A 13,864-nucleotide genomic window follows, 5' to 3' on the forward strand; every position below is an offset into this window, starting at 1 on the left:
TTTTTTATCTGATTTTTTTTCAGCTATGTTGGTGTTAATTCCCTAGTCTTCCAGATGTCCCAGTCTGCATTCTAATTGCTCGAGTGTGCTCCTCTGACTTCCTATTGTGTTGTCTAATTCTGTAATTTTATTGGTAATCTTTTGGATTTCTACATGCTGTCTCTCTATGGATTCTTGCAACTTATTAATTTTTCCACTATGTTCTTGAATAATCTTTCTGAGTTCTTCAACTGTTTTATCAGTGTGTTCCTTGGCTTTTTCTGCAGTTTGCCTTATTTCGTTTGTGATGTCTTGAAGCATTCTGTAAATTAGTTTTTTATATTCTGTATCTGATAATTCTAGGATTATATCTTCATTGGGGAAAGATTTTGATTCTTTTGTTTGGGGGGTTGGAGAAGCTGTCATGGTCTGCTTCTTTATGTGGTTTGATATCGACTGCTGTCTCCGAGCCATCACTGGGAAACTTGTTTTTCCAGAAAATCAGCTAAAAAAAAAAAATGAAGTCAGATCCCTATCAGAACTGCCTTTGGATTATAACTGCCACCTTGTTCCCTGTAAGGATGAAAGCCCAAGATTTGGATCATATATAGCTGGTTCTGTGTTTTTAATCCAATTAGGGATGGATTTTTTGTCCCTGGGTTTCTTGTGGTTCCTTCTCTCAGGCCGGAAGAATGGGTTAGGAGAAGACCAAAAAAGAAAAAGGGAAAAGCAAAGCCGCCGCGGAGCCTGAGCCGTTCTCCCTCTGGCTCAGGAAATTCCAATGTTAATGAAGCCGCCTGGGAAGGGTGGGGGAGGGTTCAGAGAGATAGGAGAGTAGCACCTCGGAATATAGCCAAAGTTGCTTGTCTTGCTTGGAATGACTATTTTATCTGAGATTCCCGAGGGGCGTGTCGCCTATGTGTCCTGGCTGTGTGGAGATTGCCCCCAGGGTTCTGGCCTGCTGAAGCCACGGTCAGATCCTCCGCTGCCAGTCCAAAGCTCAGCGTCAAGGTTCCCCTGCTGGGAAGTTGCACTCCTGGCTCCAAAATGAGCCGCTGCCTCCCGGGGACTTCTCGTCCCACCAGCCGCGTTGCTGCGCCGGCTCCGCGGACCAGCTGGGCCCCCTCCCGGGGTTAGTTCAGGGAAGTAGGGCTGTGCCCCGTGCTCGTGCCATGACAGCGCCCAGTCAAGAGCCCGGTGCCAAGGTTCCCCTGCTGGGATGCTACACTCACAGCTCCAAAATCAGTCGCTGCCTCCCGGGGACTTCTTGTCCCACCAGCCGCGTCGCCACGCCACCTGCGCAGACCAGCTGGGCCCCCTCCAGGGTTCAGTTCGGGGGGTAGGGCTGAGCCCCTTGTTTGCACCATCACAAGATTTTTGAGTTCAGCTCCCCTGGGCCCAGAAGCCCGGCGCCAAGGTTACCTGACTGGGACGCTGGCTCCAGGCTCTGAAAACAGTCGCTGCTTCCCCGTATTTGATCGTTTTCGGTCTCTAAATCTGTGTTTGTTGTTCAGGGTTCGTAGATTGTTATGTACGTGATCAATTCACTTGTTTTCCCGAGTCTTTGTTGCAAGAGGGATCCGAGGTAGCGTCTACCTAGTCCGCCATCTTGGCTCCGCCTCCCTCCCTCTTACTTTTATATCTAAATGCAAAAAAATCACCTGAAAATGTGGTGAAAATAAGATAATCTTTGTCCAATCTTTCTTTAGTATATGTAAAACCATATAATTTATTTTCTCTACTCACAGAAAGTGCATCAAGTTTTCATATAATGGTGGTAACAGAGCAGGTAGTGTCATTTCCAAAAGGACAAATACCTCTTGTGGTAGTAAAGAGTAACTTTTGACTTAGAGAGACAGAGTCTATGTCCTGTTTCCTCAATTTATTTACCAGCTGTATAATCCTATGCAAATTATTTAATCTGTTTGAGCCTCAGTTTCTCCATGTCTAAAATGAGGGCAACCTCAAAGGCTTATTGTGAGTGATCTAAAAAACCTGACCCATTGCTGTCAAGTCAATTCCAATTCATAACAACCCTATAGAACAGGGTAGAACCGCCCCCATAGGGCTTTCAAGAAGCTGCTGGTGGATTTGAACTGCCGAACTTCTGGTTAGCAGCCTGAGCTCTTAGCCACTGTTCCACCAGGGCTTCTAGGAGATAGTTAAAAGGCGTAAAGAAAGAGCTGAATAAGTGTCAGTTATTTCTATTATATTCTGTTGATTTTCTTAATAATAAGTATGGTGTAGAAGCCGTGGTGGCGCAGTGGTTAAGCACACAGCTGGTAACAGAAAGTTAAGTGATTCAAACCCACCAACTGCTCCATGGAAAAAAGATGTGGCAGTCTACTTCTATAAAGATTTGTAGCCTTGGAAACCCTACTTTGTCCTATGGATCATTATGAGTCAAAATAAACTTGACAGCGATGGTTTTGTTTAAGTATGATGTCATACCCTACCCAGAGATGCCTCGAAAGAAAGGCCTGGTGATTGGCTTCCAAAAGGTCACAGTTTTGAAAATCCTATGGAGCACAGTTCAAATCTTTACACACGGGGTCACTCAGCAACTTTTTTTTTTTTTTAAATTCACTTGATGACAAAGGCCTGATAATCTACTTACAGAAATCTGCCGATAAAAACCCTACAGATCACAATGGTCCAATGCCCAACAGATTGGGGATGGTGCTAGACCAGACAGTGTTTTATTGTGTTGTGTATGGGGTCACCATGAGTTGGGGCAACTCCACAGCACCTAACAACAAGAAGTTCACTTGTAATAGTCAAATGAGCATCTTTTGGCATCTAGTCAAATAAGTTTGTAAGTTGTTTGATTTAAACACGTACTTTTTCATAAACAAGCCAATACTTACTAATTATTCTACTGTGATCTAATGATTTTGACTCAACTATAATATTTGACTCTTGCTTTGATTTCTGTGGTTTCCCATTCCCAGAGTATGAGGGAAAACGTATGCCTCCCACTAAAATAAAACTCAAACCTCTAAACAAAGATGTCCTTATCAAAACTTGGAGCTTGCTCCAGTTTTTGTCATATTGTTTACCTTATACAAAGTGGACTCACCTACTATTACCCAAATCAGACAATATTTTGACTGCCAAAGTTCTCCTGAAAAGCTGTACCAGCATGATCCATTATTCATATGTATGATTATCCATATTTATGTTTTCCCTAATATTTATTTTTTACTGACCCTAAATCATCTTTTCACCTTTACTTTCAAAAGTCACTCTTTTCCATTTTCACATTACTTGTTGAATTCCTTAAAAGTAAAAAATATTCATTAAAAGTCAATCAATAAGTTTATATGAGAACAAATGAACCTTAAAGAACTGCCCTTGAATTTCACTTCTAGGTATATATCCACGAAATTGAAAACAGGTATTCAAACAAACCTTTGTATATAAATATTCACAGCAGCACTATTCAGAATAGTGAAAAGGTGGAAACAGTTCAGATGTTCTTCAACAGATGAATGCATACACGAAATGTGGTATATCCATACAGTTGAATATTACTTGGCCGTAAAAATATATGAAGTACTGATACATGCTACAACATGGATGAACCTCAAAAATGTTATGCTCAGTATAATTAAAAAAATAAAAGGAAACTCACTGCTATCAATTTGATTCCAATTCATAGCAACCCAAGACACGGAAGGCCACATATTGTATGTTTCCACTTATATGAAATATCCAGAATAGTTGAAGTCACAAAGACAGAAAGCAGAGTAGTGGTTGCTGGGGCTTAAGATAGGAGAAAATGACAGTGATTTCTTAATGGGTTCATTATATTCTTTTGGGATAACAAAAATGTTTTGGAACTTGATAATGGTGGAAGTTGCACAGCATTGTGAATATACTAAATGTCACTGGATTGTACACTTCAAAATGGTTAAAATTATGAATTTTGTGTTATGTGAATTTTATCTCAATACTAATCTCATTTTATCCCATGGCCTGGAGGTATTATTTGAAGAAAGTTTGAAGTTACAGATTCTATTTCTTATATCATAAGACCACTTAAAATTTTTATTTCTTCTTTTGTTGCATTTAGTAAGTTGCATCGTACTTGAGTTTTTCTACTCCATCTATATATATACTTAAATATATCAGCAGAAAGTTGACCATCAAAAGACAAAATCAAATAAGTTATCTTAAAACACATATAACTAAAAAAAGGCCTGAATCTAGAATATTTAGATGTACTAGACAACTAAACAGGTACTACACACAAGGTCTCTAAATGACCGATAAGCATATGATCATCTGATCAATTTCATTAATTTTATTAAGGGAGAACAGATTCCTACTACATACCACTACATTCCTACTAATACTAAAATTAAAATGACAAAAAATACTGAGTGTTACCATAGATATGTAGCAATTGGAACTCTCATACTATTTGTGGGAGTGTAAGTTGATACAGGAGATATGGTGGTGTAGTGGTTAAGAGCTACAGCTGCTAACCAAAATGTTGGCAGTTCAAATCCACCAAGCACTCCTTGGAAGCTCTACGAGGCAGCTCTGCTCTGTCCTATAGGGTTTCTATGAGTCAGAATCAACTCGGTGGCAACAGGTTTGGTTTTTGGTTTTAGGTTTTAAGTTGACACAAGCACTTTGCAGAATTAGTGTGAAAGGAGCCCTAAGGTGCAGTGGTTAAGCACTCAGCTACTAACTGAAAGGTCGGCAATTGGAACCTATCAGATGTGGCAGTCTGCTTTCATAAAAACTACAGCTTTGGAAACCCTATAGGACAGCTTTACTCTGTCCTATAGGATCATTATGAGTCGGAATTGACTAGACAACAATGGGTTATTAAAGTTGGACATACACAAACTTTATGACCCAGCAATTCCACTCCAAGTTATAGTTCCAAGAGAAATATCTACCTAAGTTCACCTGCTCACTGGAAGACATATACAGAAATATTCATAGAAGCATTATTCTTAAGAAATGAAAATTATAAACACCCCCAAATGTCCATGAACGCTACAAGGGACAAATGAACTGTGGCATATTCATACAATGAAATACAATGCAGCAATAAAAACTGTTCTCCACAGTTACATGTACCAACATGGATCAATTTGACAAGCTTAATGTATAGTGAAGGAAGGGAGGCGTAAAAGAAATACTGTTATATGATTTCATTTATATGTATTTCAAAAACCATAAAATAGTGGTTATATGGGGGATAAAAAAAATATGGGGGATAGGAAACAGTAATTACAGAAAGGGAATTGAGGATTCTTCTGGAGTATTCTTTATGTTTTACTTCTTGACTAGGTATGTTCACTTTGTAATAATTCATCAAGATGCACCTTTATGAATTCTTCACCTTTTTGTACATAAAATAATTTATTAAAAAAAAATCAGTGTATCCCTTCCTTAAAACGAGGGGTTGGGGACTTCCGGCCAACATGGCACCATAGACAGAAGCACCATGCTGTCTCTTCACAGCTAAAACCCGAAAATCTAAGTAAAACAGAGACAAATATCATTCCTGGAATCCAAAGTGTCAAATAAAGAGATAAAGAACTCAGCAAACACTGACTGGAATAAGAAGCTGAGAGCGAGGAGAGGTAACATGCAGAGGTCCCTTATCAGCTAATGCAGCACAGATTCACCATCTTGGACTCCTGTTGGGCATCAGCGGACAGGGAGCATGAGAAAGCAGCTACATGGAGTTCCCAGCAGGAGACAGGGCACCTGGTAACCAGCAATACACACTTTCCCTGCCCCCTTTCTCTCCCTGCTGCTCTACCTGTGAGCTTCCTAGCTGACTGCAGTGGTTTGGCTGGCCAGGAAGTACAGCATTCATACCACTTGGATTCACCCCACCCACATCACAGATCAGGGGAAAGGGAGTACAGGAAAGCAGCTTCAGGAACTTCCCAGTAGGAGACAGAGCACCCAGTAATGAGCAATATACACTTTCCTAACCCCCACCCTTTTTCCCTCCACTTTTTGGCCTTCTCTGTTTCATGCCATCCATAGTCTCTTGGCTGGGAGGCAACTGCTTTCACCCCAGGCCTCTGGGATTTACTCTGCCCACACCATTGGGTCCCTGAGGTGGTGTTTCTTCTTTCTCTTTTTTTGGTTTCTTCCATGCCTCCCATGACCTGCCCCTCCTTTCCATTGAACACGTGACACTGTGCTGGTGGGGTCTCTGGGGCTTTTTTTTTTCTTGCTTGTTTTTCTTTGTTCTGTTTTATTTTGTTTGTTTGTGTTCTTTCTCTTTTTGCGCTTGGGAGCCCCTTCTAGCTGGGCTTCACTGCACGGCATAGGAGCTACTCTCCCAAACTGTGCAGCAGTGTAAGTGGAATAAAAAAAGTAAATTAAAAAAAAAAAGTGGAATACATGGGGGCATTTCTTTTTTTTCTTTCTGTCATTCTTTTCCTTTTCCCTATTCTTCCCTTTCTGTCTTTCTTCATTTCTCAGTTCTCACCTGTGTACACTTGTTATTTTCCTGTCTCCTGAATACCTGGTGCTGTGTAACATCTACGCCGCCTCTAGCCAGGCTATACTGCACAGCCTGGGAGCCATTTTGCTGGCCTTTGCAGCCACACTGGTGAGCTCTTGGGGGATTTTCTTTTCTTTTTTTTTTTTTCCTTTTCCAAATTTTTATCTAGTTACTTTTTTCTTTTTCCCCTCTTTTTTTTTTTTTTACTTTTTGTGTTTCTCCATTTCTCAGTTTCTCATCTCTCCACTCCAACAGCAAGCTCCCTTAGCACTCTTTTTTTCCCGTTTTTTTGGTTTCTTTTGGGCTCTTGTTTCTCCTTTTTCCCATACACATATTAGCTCCACATATCACAAACTCCCTGTCTTTCCTGCCTATCTGCACTGTGCACTGAACATCAGACCCCCTAGCAGCACTGGCACATTCTACCAGAACCTACCTGACACTGACTCCTGGTCTGCCCTGCCGGCCCTAGTATGTGCCACAAAAAACCCATCCCAGCCCCTCCCTTCAGCTGGACCTTCCCTGCTGCACCATAGCTGAATGGCTGGCCCCAACCATTGCACAAAGAGGTGAAAAGTATCATGACTACAGACAAGCAAACAACAAAGAATGCACAGCCTGCTTGCTCAGACATAACCAAATAAAACAAAAAAGCAGGAAAAAGCAAACAAATCTACCATGAAGAAACAAATAAAATAACTACTGAATGTCCTGAAGACAGTAGGCAATATCGAAACATATTTTTTTAAAAAAAGAACAGAATGGTTCCAGAAGGCATCCAAAATAAAACATCTGATGACTCCCAGTAGAAGAAAAGGCACTAGAACTACCTCATAGGGAATTCAAATCTCTAATATGCAGAGCTATCCAAGAGGTGAAGCAATAAGCAGACAAAATGAGGAAAAAATAGACAAATTTATTGAAAAGGCAGACAAATTCATGGAAAATACAGACAAAAAAATGGAAGAAATCAGGAAAATAATAAGGAAGAAAATGCCAAAATAAACTCACAACAAGAAATCATGCAAAAACAAAAATTAGAAATCCAAAAGACAAACAACAAGATTTCAGAAATGGACAGTGTCATAGAAGGGCTGAGGGGCAGATTTGAAATGATGAGAGACAGGATCAGTGAAATGGAAGACAAACACTTGGATACAACTCTGTTTGAGGAAAAACCAGAAAAAAGAATGAAGGGGAATGAGCAAACCCTGAGAATTATGTGTGGAACAATCAAAAGCAAAAATTTGCTAGTGATCAGAGTTCCAGAACAGGGAGAGAAAACAGAAAACACAGAGAGGATCATTGAAGAATTGCTGACAGAAAACATCCCTAATATCATGAATGATGAAAAGTTGACCATCCAAGCTCAATAAACCCCATATAGGATAGACCCCAAAAGAAAAACACCAAGGCATATCATAATCACACACGCTAAAACCAAAGACAAAGAAAAAATCCTGAGAGCAGCTCGAGAAAAACAAAAAGTCACATACAGAAGAGAAGTAATATGACTAAGCTGTGATTATTCGGTACAAACCATGCAGGCAAGAAGACAACGGGATGACATATATAAAACCTTGAAAGAAAAAACTTCCAACCAAAAATAACATCCTGCAAAACTTTTGTTCAAATATGACGGTGAAATTAGGACATTTCCAGATAAACAGAAATTAAGGGAATATATAAAAACCAAACCAAACTTACAAGAATTATTAAAGGAAGTCCTTCAGTCCAAGAACAAACAACATCAGGCCACAGCCTGAAGCTAGGATGCAAGATTGTACTAGCCAGATATGGATGTAGGAAATGAACTCTCTAGGACTATCCAAAACCAAAAGAATTGCAACAGGGAATCAGAGAGGTTAGTCTGTAAGTGACAACAATGTCAGAACAATAAAAGGGGGAATAAACAGTGTAGGTATTGAAAGTTCTAATGGAGAGGAAGGCAAGGCAATATCAAGTAATAATAGACTGGTTAAAACCTAGAAGATAAGGGTAAATTTCAAGATAACCACAAAGAAAGTTAACGAACATACTCATCAAAATAAAGAAGAAATACATAAATTCTCAATAAAAGCAAAATCTACAAAAACAAAAGGAATGAAAAAGAAATCCACAAACAAAAAGAACTTAGCATAGGAGAGTAAAAGGAACAAAGAAAATGTTAGCACCACAAAAAAAGCTCTACAAAATGATGCCAATAAACTCACACCCATCAATAATTACACTGAATGTAAGCGGACTAAAAGAGTCACAGAGTAACAGAATGGATAAAAAACAAGATCCATCAATACGCTGCCTGCAAGAGACACACCTTAGAAGCAAAGATGTAAATTTATTAAAATTGAAAGGACGGAAAAAAATATATCAAGCAAATAACTACCAAAAAAGAGCAGGAGTGGCAATACTAATCTTGGATGAAATAGACTTTAAAACAAAATGCACCATAAAAGACAAAGAAGGGCACTATATAATGATTAAAGAGATGATCCATCATGAAGATAATAAACCGTTACACACCCAATTACAGGGCTCCAAGATACATAAAACAAACTAACAGTTCTAAAAGGAGATATTGATGGTTCTACAATAATAGTAGGAGACTTCAACACACCACTCTCGGTAAAGGGCAGAACATCTAAAAAGAAACTCAACAAAGATACAGAAGAGGTAAAGAGCAAAATCAGCCAACTTGACCTCACAGACATATAGAGAACATTCCACCCAACAGTAGCAAAGTACACATTCTTTTCCAATGCTTATGGAATGTTCTCCAGAATACATCACATCTTAGGTCACAGAGTAACCCCCAACAAAATCCAAAACATTACATAATACAAAGTATCTTCTCTGACCAAAATCTCATCAAAGTAGAAATTGACAACAGGAAGAGTAAGGAAAAAAAAATCAATTACATGGAAACTGAATAACACCGTGCTTAAAAGCCACTGGGTAATAGAAGAAAGCAGAGATGGAATCCAACAGTTCTTAGAATCAAATGAGAATGAAAACACATCATACCAAAACTTTTGTGACACAGCAAAGACATTGCTCAGAGGTCAGTTTATAGCAATAGGTGCACACACCAAAAAAGAAGAAAGGGACAAAATCAAAACATTAGCTACGCAACTGAACAAATAGAAAGACAACAGCATGAGAAGCCCACAGCAACCAGAAGAAAGGAAATAATAAAAATCAGAGCAGAAATAAATGAAATAGAGACTAGAACAAAACAATAGAAAAATCAACAAAAGCAAAAGTTGGTTCTTTCAAAAGAATCAACAAAATTGACAAACCACTGGCCAAACTGACAAAAGAAAAATAGGAGAGATCGCAAATAATACAAAAATGAAATGAATTGGGGTTAATTACAACAGACCCAACTGAAATAAAAAGGATCATAACAGGCTATTATGGAAAACTATATTCCAACAAATTTGAAAACCTAGAGGAAATGGACAAATTTCTAGGAACTCATTACCTATCCAAACTAACACAAAATGATATTGAAAATCTGAAAAGACCCATAACAAGAGATTGAAAAAGTACAAAAAAAAAAAAAAAAGAAAGAAAACCTCCCAACAGAAAAGAGCCCTGGCCCAGATGGCTTCACTGGAGAATTCTACCAAACATTCAGAGAAGAGCTTGCACCAGTACGACTCAAACTATTTCAGAACATAGAAAAGGAAGGGATGTTTACAAATTCAGTCTATGAAACCAGCATAACCCTGATACCAAAAGCAGGCAAAGACATCAGAAAAAAAGAAAATTACAGACCAATATGTCTCATGAATATAGATGCAAAAACCCTCAACAAAATTCTAGCCAATAGAATTCAGCATTGTATCAAAAAATAATAAACCACAACCAAGTAGGAGTCATACCAGGTATTCAAGGATGGTTCAACATTAGAAAATCAATTAACGTAATCCACCACATAAACAAAAGGAAAAAAAAAGATTCACACGATCATCTAAATCGACCCAGAAGAGGCATTTGGACAAAGTCCGACACCCATTCCTGATAAAAACTCTCAATAAAATAGGTATAGAAGGGAAACTTCTCAACGTAATAAAGGGCATCTATGAAAAAACCAATGGTCAATGTCATTCTTAATGGAGAGAGGCTGAAAACATTCCCCTTGAGAACAGTAACAAAACAAGGATGCCCTTTATCACCACTCCTATTTAACATTGTGCTGGTAGTCCTAGCTAGAACAATAAGGCAAGACAAAGAAATAACGGGCATCCAAATTGGTAATGAAAAAGTTAAACTCTCCCTATTTGCAGTTGATATGATACCATACATAGAAAATTCAAAAGAGAATTACTGGAACTAATAGAAAAATTCTGCAGAGGAGCAGGATACAAGATAAACACACAAAAGTCAGTTGGATTCCTATACACCAATAAAGACAATGATGAAAAGGAAATCATGAAAACAATACCATTTATAATAGCCCCTAAAAAAATAAAATACTTAGGAATAAATCTAACAAGAGATGTAAAAGACCCATAAAAAAGAAACTACAAAACACTAGTCTAAGAAACCAAAAGAGATCTACATAAATGGGAAAACACACCATGCTTATGGGTAGGTAGACTCCACATTGTGAAAATGACAATTCTACCCAAAGCAATTTACAAATAGAATGCAATCCCAATCCAAATACCAACAGCATCCTCTAAAGAGGTGGAAAAACTTATCATTAACTTTATATGGAAAGGGAAGAAGCAATATTTAATAAGAAGAATAAAATAGGAGGACTCACACTACCTGACCTCAGAGCCTACTATACACCTACTGTAGTCAGAACAGCCTGGCACTGGTACAATGGCAGATATATTGAGCAATGAATCAGAATTGAGAACCCAGATGTAAATCCATCCACCTATGATTTCCTGATCTTCGACAAGGGCCCAAAGTCCATCAAATGGGGGAAAAGACAGTCTTATAACAAATGGTGCTGGCAACATTGGATGTCCATCTGTAAAAAAATGAAACAGGACCCACACCTCACACCGTATACAAAAACTAATTCAAAATGAATCAAAGGCCTAAATATAAAGCCAAAAACTATGAAGTTCATAGAAATAAACATAGGATCAACATTAGAGGCTTTAGTACATGGCATTAACAAGATACAAACCACAACCGACAACACACAAACTTCAGAAGATAAGCTAGAAAACAGGGATCTTCTAAAAATTAAACACGTATGCTCATCAAAAGATTTCACCAAAACAGTATAAAGAGAACCTACAAACTGGGAAAAAAAAATTTCGCTATTACAAATCAGACAAAGGCCTAATCTCTAAAACCTACAAGACAATCCAACATCTCTGCAACAAAAAGTCAAATAATCCACTTAAAAAATGGGCAAAGGAAATGAACAGACACTTCTCCAAAGAATACATTCAAGCAGCCAACAGACACATGAGGAAATGCTCTCGATCACTAGCCATAGAGAAATGCAAATCAAAACCACAATGAGATGCCATCTCACCGCAACATTACTGGCACGAATCAAAGAAACAAGAAATAACAAATATTAGAGAGGCTGCGAGGAAATTGGAACTCTTATGCACTGCTGGTTGGGATGTAAAATGATACAATCATTTTGGAAAACGATATGCCACATCCTTAGAAAGCTAGAAATAGAAATACCATATGATCCAGCAATCCCACTCCTAGGGATATGTCCTACAGGAAGAAGTGTCATCCCATGAATAGACATATGCACACTCATGTTCATTGAAGCATTGTTCAGTGTAGCAAAAAGATGGAAACAACCTAGATGCCCATCAACAGATGAATGAATAAACTGTGGTACACACGCACAATGGAGTATTACTCAATGAGAAAGAACAATGATGAATCTGTGAAGCATCTCATAACTTGGATGAATCTGGAAACCATTTTGCTGAGTGAAGTAAGTCAATCACCAAAGGACAAATATTGTACGAGACCACTACTCTACTGAAAAGTTTTACACCCACAATAAGGAAATAATCTTTGATAGCTATGTGGGAGGGGAGCAGTGGGGATGGAAAAACACTAAATAGAAGATAGATAAGTGCTAACTTTGGTGAAGGGTAAGAGAGTACACAATACTGGGGAAGGCAGCACAACTTGTACAAGGCAAGGTCATGAGAGTTCCATAGACATATCCAAACTCCCTGAGGGACCGAATTGGGGCTATGTGGCTGTGGGAACCATGGTCTCAGAGAACATCTAGCTCAACTGGCATAACATAGTTTATGAAGAAAATGTTCTATATTCTACTTTGGTGAGTAGCGCCTGGGGTCTTAAAAACCTGTGAGTGGCCGTCTAGGTTACTTCACTGGTCTCACCCCTTCAGGAGCAAGGAAGAATGAATAAAACTAAAGATACAAGGGAAAGATTAGTCCAAAGGACTAATGGACCACATCTCCCACGGCCTCCACCAGACTGAAGCCAGTACAATTAGATGGTGCCCGGCTACCACCACTGGCTGCTCTGACAGGGATCACAATAGAGGGTCCCGGACAGAGCTGGAGAAAAATGTGGAACAAACTTGTGATTCAAAAAGAAAGACAAGACTTACTGGCCTGATAGAGACTGCAGAAACACTGAGAGTATGGCATATGGACACCCTTTCAGCTCAGTAACGAAGTCACTCCTGAGGTTCACCCTTTAGCCAAAGACTGGACAGGCCCATAAAACAAAATGAGACTAAAAGGGCACAGCAGCCCAGGGATATGACTAGAAGGCAGGAAGGGACAGGAAAGCTGGTAATAGGGAACTCAAGGTTGAGAGGGGAGAGTGTTTACAGGTCATGGGGTTGTTAACCAACGTCATAAAACAATATGTTCTGTTTAATGAGAAACTAGTTTGTTCCATAAACATTCTTCTGAAAAAACCAAACCCGTTGCTGTTGAGTCAATTCCGACTCATAGTGACCCTATAGGACAGAGTAGAACTGCTCCATAGGGTTTCCAAGGAGCGCCTGGTTGATTTGAACTGCCAACTTTTGGTTAGCAGCTGTAGCTCTTAACTATGCCACCAGGGTTTACTGCATCTAAAGAACAATAAATAATAATAATAATAATACATCTGCCTAGTTTATACAGTGGCTCTATCAAATAAATTAATGTATGTCTTATATTTATAAAATGTCTCCTATGATAAACATAAATATAGTGGGAGAATATGGAGCCATCATGGGGGAATATGAGAAAAAAATAGTATTAAGAAAGGTTACTTTCACAACTACATGATGTTGTCCTGTTTTTCTCAGAATAGTAAGCACATGTAAAGGGGAAATTTATCTATTTCATAATCTATAATATAAAAATATTATATGGGTTTAATATAAAAATCATCTTGGCAACCCCTGAGAATTATTTTGGCTTC

This window comes from Elephas maximus, chromosome 1 (assembly GCF_024166365.1).
Source record: "Elephas maximus indicus isolate mEleMax1 chromosome 1, mEleMax1 primary haplotype, whole genome shotgun sequence".
NCBI lineage: Eukaryota > Metazoa > Chordata > Mammalia > Proboscidea > Elephantidae > Elephas > Elephas maximus.